Below are 9080 nucleotides of genomic sequence, written 5' to 3'. Positions count from 1 at the left end.
ATGGTGTAGAGTTCCCTCTAGAGCTTCAGTGATAACACTCTTTGTTGTCATGTTTTATAGTGCAGAGATCAGTTCCGCCTTCTAGCTGGGTCTGCTGAGTCTTAGGGCTTGTCTTCACTATGAGGAGGGTCGATTTAGCGTGTCTAGTGAAAACCCGCTAAATCGATGGCAGAGTGCTCTTTGGTCAACCCTGGTACTCCAGCTCCCTGAGGGTATGTCTATGTAATCCATGTGCCTAATAGGGCGATACCCCTTTAAGAGACCCTTTGCAGGGAGGTAGGAGTGAGCTGTGTCTGGATCATTGTTGCTAGGCAGATTAAGCATTCCACATCTAGAAGCTTCTGGAATTGGGTGTGGTAGTTTTGGGTCTGCTCCAGTAGGTTCCCTGTTGCAGGGGTCAGACTGCATGAGGGCAGCAGTCAGGGCAGCTGCTTTGCAGGGGGCCATGTGCCCTGTCTGGGTTGGGAGAAGCTGAGCCCAGGAGCAGGAAGCAGGCTGTTGTCCCTAACTCTGCAGCGTTTCGCAGCAGGTTAGTGATGTTGTTAACCCTCTAACAGGGAAGCCTGGACAATGCTAATTATAGCAAGGGGAAATTGGGAAGGAAAAATAACTATTTTAATTGTAGCAAAGAATCCTGTGGCACCTTATAGACTAACAGACGTTTTGCAGCATGAGCTTTCGTGGGTGAATACCCACTTCTTCAGATGCAAGTGGTGGAAATTTCCTGGGGCAGGTATATATAAGCTTCATGAGGTTGATAGGATTTCCTATCATGATGGATTTCCACCATCTACAGAACCAGACTAACACGGCTACCCCTCTGATACTTGACACCATGCAAGGCACTGCATTTAGCCATATGGAGTGGAAATCCATCAACCTCATGAAGCTTATATATACCTGCCCCAGGAAATTTCCACCACTTGCATCTGAAGAAGTGGGTATTCACCCACGAAAGCTCATGCTGCAAAACGTCTGTTAGTCTATAAGGTGCCACAGGACTCTTTGCTGCTTTTACAGATCCAGACTAACACAGCTACCCCTCTGATACTTGTCTCAACTAGTGTGATTCACCAACTTTTCTTTAAATGTTGTAATGGGGAAAGAGTTGTTTATATTTTGCTCTTCTCAGTTTTGTGTTTTCTTTAAATCTATACACGTAACTGAGTGGTTGGTTAATCAGTCAGCTGACTGGTTAGCTGTGATTTCAGCAGAGGAAGAGTCTGCAGGGATTCCAGCTGAAGATTCCTACAAGCAAGTGGAGGGAAGATGTTGTTTTAGACTCAGCAGACTGTATAGACTTGGTGATCAAAGACTCTAACTGAGACTTAGGTGAACAAAACCTAAGATTTTGGGAACTTTTCAGTTTCTTCTCGCTGTATTTCTGTGGGGACTGAACTGTTCAGATTTTAATTTGTTTTCTTTATTTATGTTTATGTATAACTGTGAAGGTAATGTCTATGGATTATAAAATAGCCATGTCATGCTGTAAAAATTAGATTATTATTTGTTTCTTTATCATAAGATTTTATAAAGTTATTTAATTAAATTCATTTCTTTAGTTTCTTTTGGGACTTGAATGTGGGAAGGTGGACCCTGTGCAGTCCTTGCTGAAAATCCTTAGAGACTGAACTCTGGTTTCCAGCTACTTTCTATGGGAGGTTTTTTTTATTTTTTTTTTAAGGCACTGGAGATGGGAAATGAAGTGAACTCTAACCCTACACTTATTGGGGATCGATGCTGCAGCGATCATTTCACCATCAACTCCAGTACTCCACCGGAATGAGAAGTGTAAGGTAAGTCAACAGGAGAGTTTCTCCAATCGATCCAGTTTGGGGTAGACGCCGCAGTAAGTCGACCTAAGCCACGTTGACTCCAGTTGGAGTTGCGTAACTTAGGTCTACTTACCCCCATAGTGTAGACCAGGCCTCAGAAGAGTAAGGTAAGTCGACTGGAGAGTGTCTCCCATTGATGCAGCACAGTGAAGATACTGGGGTAAATTGACCTAAGTCAACTCTGGATATGTTATTCATGTAGCTGGAGTAGTGTAACTTAGGCTGTGTCTACACTGCCACTTTCAGCGCTAAAACTTTAGTTGTTCAGGGGTGTGAAATCCCGCCCCCCCAAGCAATAAAAGTTTTAGCACTGAAAAGCACCAGTATAGACAGTGAGTGATTAAGCTACCACCCCTCATTTGGGGTGGTTTTTTTTTAATTGCCAGGAGAGCTTTCCTCCAGCAATAAAGTGTGACTACACTGTAACGTGGGCAGTGTAGACATACCCTTATGTCGATTTACCCTGGTAGTGAAGACAAGCCCTTAGAAAGTGGTCTGCCCTGGGTTTTTCGTTTGTCACTGGGTTGTTCTGTTTTTTTTTCTTTTGTTGTTTTGCCATATTCAAAAGAGGGAAAAAGAAACAAGACCTTTTAACCCCTACCCCTCCCAATAGTGCTTTGGCAGCTAAGATGCCTTAAACTAGTAATTAAATGAACTATTTTAGTATCTGTTAGAAAGTTTTGTCTTCCAGTTTTTTTTATGGTTTTGAAGGATGTTGATTCTGTTTCTCAATGTTATTTGCTCCTGCCCTTTTGGCAGTATGCTAAAAATCATAATATTTCTGATGTGGAGTCTGCAGAATAGCAGAATTTCATCCTTTTAGGTCTCTCTTGTGAAATGAAATGTCTTGACTGTTTTATAGAGCCTGTGAAAGTAGAGTCATCCAGTAGTACACCGGGAAGTACCCCTTTCTGGGTGGTTTTGTGTTACTTGTTAGTTTTGTATATATACGTGCAGTAGTCTTGTGTGATCTGATGTGTAAGTGGTCCCTAATGATGACACATTACATTTATCTGTGTCTCCAGAGTGAATTAGAAATAAACAGGCCTTCTTTCCATTCTGAATATGGCCATGAATATAATGCATAATGGAGACGGTATTCTGCATTTTGAGCATCTAGTTAATCATAGCTGTCACTGGAGCTGGTCATATCTTGGCAGCCAAATAAAAAGGAACTATACAGGGAGAATGTGTGGAAGTGTGGGGGCAGTATAGTTTTTACGGGCACAAGTATGGAATGACCACATTGTTCAATGAGTGACTGAGTTATGAATGAATTATGCAGATCTAACTTAATAAGTGGCAATTAAAATGTGTAGTACCTCACACAGTCATATTTTTAGTTTTTGCCAGATGGATCATATCCAGTCCTCAGTTACACACACACACTGGTGTAGCTGAGAGCAGAAGATGTCCTATACATTCAGTCTAATGGCATGGTTGTCTCATTTTTTGTCTGGGTCCTTCCTTGTGGTCTTTCTGCTTCTTCCTCTTTGTACTACGTTAGTGCCTATGGGAATAACAGTGGTGGATCTTAGTGCAGCATTAAGGGTTTGAATTATGGATTGTAAAGTATAGAAATTGTGTATTTGTTATGATGGCCACAGATTATTGCTAGACATGTTTTAGATGCAGCCTACAAATATGAATGCTCCTGAATTTTGGGGATCTTTGGATCTGAATTCAGATCCAGACATCTGTGTTGAAAGTCTAGGAGTTATTGACATTCAGCCTTCTTTCTCTCCCCACTTCTGTTGCAGCTGTTTGTCCTTCTGGCCTTCTGCTGCTCACCTGTCAAGTGCCAGCTGTAACCAGGCCAAGAGTCCGGGGGAGAGAAGGAACCGGATAAGCAGAAGGTGATGAAAAGAGAAAAAAGAAGAGAACAGCACCGAAAATTCAGAAAGGGAGGAGGACAGATTATGGAGAGGCAGGAGAAAGAGTTAAAGAAAGGAGTTGCATCTGTGGGATCAGGGCAGAAAATATAGTAAACGTTCTGAAGCTAAAAGGTTTTCCCCAACCTTCAGCTCTTCAGAACCTCCCTGACTCAGCCCCATGCTGAGGATGTAAAAACCTGTCCCCGTTGCTATCTTTGAAAACCCACTGTCATCTAATCCCTGTCTCTGGACTTTTAACATGCTAATCAACCCACTATCTGAGTCCTACGGGCTCAGTTACTGCAGAGATAGGCGCCTCTCTCATGCAGGGAGTAGACCGATTACATGTGTGGGATGGGAGGGTGTTTACAGGGACAGAGCTTATCCTTTGCAAGGCTGCTGAAGCAAGAAGTTGGAGGTTGGAAGGGCAGTGAAGTGATGGGAAAGGTTTAGGGAGACATGTTGAGGTGGAACTAGAAAGGGCAAAACATAAAAATGAGGTAACTTTGAAGTTATATAGGAGAGAGAGATCACAAAACAAGAAGTGACTTGGGACGCATTATGCTGAAAGCTTTTCCTGTTCAAATGTTCTAAATGATTTTGGGCCAGATGGGCCCTTTGTTCTTATTGTGAGATGAGCTCATGTCATTCCATTATTATTTTACAGTGCAAATAATTAAAGCCAGCAACTTGGAAATGCAATAGTCGAGCAAGTTAAGAGACAAATGAACACAAAATGGGACAAGAAATCTGAGCCATTTAAGGAAGCTAAAATATAATACCTCCTAAAAAAGATTTTTTAAATGGAGAGTTCCTGCCCAGTGAATTGCAAAGGTTCAAAGGTATCAGGGCTATCTATTACCTGGCATATTTAAATATGGACTAATAGGGATATAAGGAGTAAGAATGGGCAACCGGAGCCTGACTAGATGGGACACGTACTCAGAGTGTACCACACCTGGCTGCGGAAAGTTGGGTGATAAGAAAAAGGCATCAGGGCCAATCCAGAGCTCAGTGGTCAGATGGAATTCTAAAGCAGCGCGGGGAGTCCCCTAGAAAGTGCTTCAGTCTTTTGTCCTGATGAATATTCTGGCAACTGATTTGACTTAAAATAAAAACCCTTCACAAGACAAGCAAGAGGGACAATGAGGTTGAACAAGCAGCATCTCACACACCACCAGGACACAGCCCGGAGGATAAAGAATCTTAGCCCTTGTATGCCACCTAGTGTAGGAAGCAAAGTAGTTCTCCTGTTTGTAATACTGAGAGTTAGACTTGGTAGTCAGTGAGTAGTCAGTGCCTCAGAACTAGGCCCCGTGTGCTGGGATGGACTGGGTAGGCAGTGAACTGGAAATTAGAATTGCACCCTTCCATGAACTACTTAATCCATTTACTTCACAGTTACCTGAAGCATCTCAGCAATGGGTGCCACTTATTGCTGGTAATGTTGGGAATTGTAATCGGCTGAGGTTTTTAAAGAGGGCTGCTTTCTATTTTCTTTTGCTGGAATCTGAATGCTGTGGTGCTCATTTTTCATTATTTTAGGTCAGGTCAATTTTTCCAACTGCCAAACATACATATTCTTCAGTTAAGTGGTTAGGAATAACTTTCCCTATGGGCAGGTTTATTCCATTATTGCCTACCTCAGGGCTTCTTACATTTTACTTTGAAGTGTCTGCTGCTGGGTACTGTTGGAGATAGGAGAATAGACTAGCTGGATCACTGTCCTGGTTCAGTATGGCAATTCCTATGTTACTGCATGAAGACACTACACCAGTGGATGATGGCATGTTTTGAACACATTCAGTAACAACTGCTTCGTATGATGCTGTAGTATTCCAGATGTCACCAGTTTCAGCATAATTAGATATATATCTGAGTACTTCCATAGTATCTGCAGATGTTTAAGAACCCCCATGTTTGATGGTTCCTGCACTTTGTCAAACATTTTACACATAAAGTGGGAACTAAGAACATAAGAACGGCTGTACCAGGTCAGACCAAAGGTCCATCTAGCCCAGTATCTGTCTACCGACAGTGGCCAATGCCAGGTGCCCCAGAGGGAGTGAACCTAACAGGCAATGATCAAGTGATCTCTCTCCTGCCATCCATCTCCATCCTCTGACGAACAGAGGCTAGGGACGCCATTCTTTACCCATCCTGGCTAATAGCCATTTATGGACTTCAGCACCATGAATTTATCCAGTTCTCTTTTAAACACTGTTATAGTCCTAGCCTTCACAACCTCCTCAGGTAAGGAGTTCCACAAGTTGACTGTGCACTGCTTGAAGAACTTCCTTTTATTTGTTTTAAACCTGTTGCCTATTAATTTCATTTGGTGACCCCTAGTTCTTGTATTATGGGAATAAGTAAATAACTTTTCCTTATCCACTTTCTCCACATCACTCATGATTTTATATACCTCTATCATATCCCCCCTTAGTCTCCTCTTTTCCAAGCTGAAAAGACCTAGCCTCTTTAATCTTTCCTCATATGGGACCCTCTCCAAACTCCTAATCATTTTAGTTGCCCTTTTCTGAACCTTTTCTAGAGCTAGAATATCTTTTTTGAGGTGAGGAGACCACATCTGTACACAATATTCAAGATGTGGGCGTACCATGGATTTATATAAGGGCAATAATATATTCTCAGTCTTATTCTCTATCCCCTTTTTAATGATTCCTAACATCCTGTTTGCTTTTTTGACTGCCTCTGCACACTGCGTGGACATCTTCAGAGAACTATCCACGATGACTCCAAGATCTTTTTCCTGACTCGTTGTAGCTAAATTAGCCCCCATCATATTGTATGTATAGTTGGGGTTATTTTTTCCAATGTGCATTACTTTACATTTATCCACATTAAATTTCATTTGCCATTTTGTTGCCCAATCACTTAGTTTTGTGAGATCTTTTTGAAGTTCTTCACAATCTGCTTTGGTCTTAACTATCTTGAGTAGTTTAGTATCATCTGCAAACGTTGCCACCTCACTGTTTACCCCTTTCTCCAGATCATTTATGAATAAATTGAATAGGATTGGTCTTAGGACTGACCCTTGGGGAACACCACTAGTTACCCCTCTCCATTCTGAGAATTTACCATTAATTCCTACCCTTTGTTCCATGTCTTTTAACCAGTTCTCAATCCATGAGAGACCTTTCCTTTTATCCCATGACAGCTTAATTTACATAAGAGCCTTTGGTGAGGGACCTTGTCAAAGGCTTTCTGGAAATCTAAGTACACTATGTCCACTGGATCCCCCTTGTCCACATGTTTGTTGACCCCTTCAAAGAACGCTAATAGATTACTAAGACATGATTTCCCTTTATAGAAACCATGCTGACTATTGCTCAACAGTTTGTTTTCTATGTGTCTGACAATTTTATTCTTAACTATTATTTTGACTAATTTGCCCGGTACCGACGTTAGACTTACCAGTCTGTAATTGCTGGGATCACCTCTAGAGCCCTTTTTAAATATTGACGTTAATTAGCTAACTTCCAGTCATTGGGTACCAAAGCCAATTTAAAGGACAGGTTACAAACCTTAGTTAATAGTTCTGCAACTTCACCTCCTCTAGTGACACTTCAATCTGTGACAGTTCCTCAGATTTGTCACCTACAAAAGCCAGCTCAGGTTTGGGAATCTCCCTAGAATCCATTTAGTTTCTCCGCAATGACTTTATCGTCTTTAAGTGCTCCTTTTGTATTTCGATCGTCAAGGGGCCCCACTGGTTGTTTAGCAGGCTTCCTGCTTCTGATGTACTTAAAAAACATTTTGTTATTACCTTTGGAGTTTTTGGCTAGCCGTTCTTCAAACTCCTCTTTGGCTTTTCTTATTACACTCTTGCACTTAAGTTGGCGGTGTTTATGCTCCTTTCTATTTGCCTCACTAGGATTTGACTTCCACTTTTTAAAGGAAGTCTTTTGATCTCTCACTGCTTCTTTTACATGGTTGTTAAGCCACGGTGGCTCTTTTCTAGTTCTTTTACTGTGTTTCTTAATTTGGGGTATACATTGAAGTTGGGCCTCTATTATGGTGTCTTTAAAAAGCGCCCATGCAGCTTGCAGGGATTTCACTTTAGTCACTGTACCTTTTAACTTTTGTTTAACTAACCCCCTCATTTTTGTATAGTTCCCCCTTTTGAAATTAAATGCCACAGTGTTGGGCTGTTGAGATGTTCTTCCCACCACAGGGATGTTAAATCTTATTATATTATGGTCACTATTTGCAAGCGGTCCTGCTATAGTTACCCGTTGGACCAGCTCCTGTGCACCACTCAGGATTAAATCTAGAGTTGCCTCTTCCCTTGTGGGTTCCCATACCAGCTGCTCCATGAAGCAGTCATTTAAAGTATCGAGAAATTTTATCTCTGCGTTTCGTCCTGAAGTGAAATGTTCCCAGTCAATACGGGGATAATTGAAATCCCCCACTATTATTGGGTTCTTAATTTTGATAGCCTCTCTAATTTCTCTTAGCATTTCATCATCACTATTACTGTCCTGGTCAGGTGGTTGATAATAGATTCCCTAATGTTATATTTTTATTAGAGCATGGCATTTCTATCCATAGAGATGCTATGGAACATGTGGATTCGCTTAAGATTTTTACTTCATTTGAATCTACATTTCCTTTCACGTATAGTGCCACTCCTCCCCCTGCACGACCTGTTCTGTCCTTCTGATATATTTTGTACCCCGGAATGATAGTGTCCCATTGATTGTTCTCAGTCCACCAGGTTTCTGTGATGCCTATTATATCAATATCCTCCTTTATCACAAGGCACTCTAGTTCACCCATCTTATTATTTAGACTTCTAGCATTTGTGTACAAGCACTTTAAAAACTTGTCCCTGTTTGTCTACCCTTTTCTGATGTGCCAGATTCTTTTTTATGTGACTGTTTATCATGTGATCTGGCCCTTACATTATCCTCTTCCATCCTCTGCTCCTGACTATAACCTGGAGATTCTCTATTATCCGACTCTCCCCTAAGAGAAGTCTGTGCCCGATCCACATGCTCCTCTGCAGCAGTCGGCTTTCCCCCTAACTATGCTTAGATGTACCCTTGCAGTGCAGAATTCCAGGAGTCCTCAGAGCTGACCTAGTATATTAGCATATTTTCAGTACACTGTTGCTATCCCAATAGTAAAACTCATGCACAGAACTTAAGTACTGTACTGGAAATCTATCTCAAGAGCAGAACTCATGTAGTAGGTTCTAATTCTTGTTGACTTTTTGACCTAGCCAACATCTGATTTTTCTTCCCCCCCCATTTTCTAACCTTGTTGCTACACCCTACTTATTCCCTCTAATAATCTTCTATTTAAAATGCCCATCTGCTGCCAATTGCTGCAAGCACATGCATCTGAA

The 9080-nt window shown here is 41.6% G+C and overlaps 1 long non-coding RNA gene across 2 annotated transcripts in view; it reads left to right on the top strand.

The window, feature by feature from the left end:
• Positions 1-1684: 1684 nt before the first annotated feature.
• LOC123367284 overlaps positions 1685-9080 on the top strand; it is a 28288-nt gene continuing 20892 nt past the window's right edge. For both annotated transcript variants that reach the window (XR_006578387.1, XR_006578388.1), the window contains exons 1-2: positions 1685-1796; positions 3596-3691. This is a non-coding gene — a long non-coding RNA (uncharacterized LOC123367284). The remainder of the gene's footprint in view (positions 1797-3595; positions 3692-9080) is intronic.

Source organism: Mauremys mutica, chromosome 3, assembly GCF_020497125.1.
Source record: "Mauremys mutica isolate MM-2020 ecotype Southern chromosome 3, ASM2049712v1, whole genome shotgun sequence".
In the NCBI taxonomy this organism is placed as follows: Eukaryota; Metazoa; Chordata; order Testudines; family Geoemydidae; genus Mauremys; species Mauremys mutica.
Note: the sequence above shows the minus strand (reverse complement) of the source record. Positions and strands in the feature narration are given on the sequence as shown.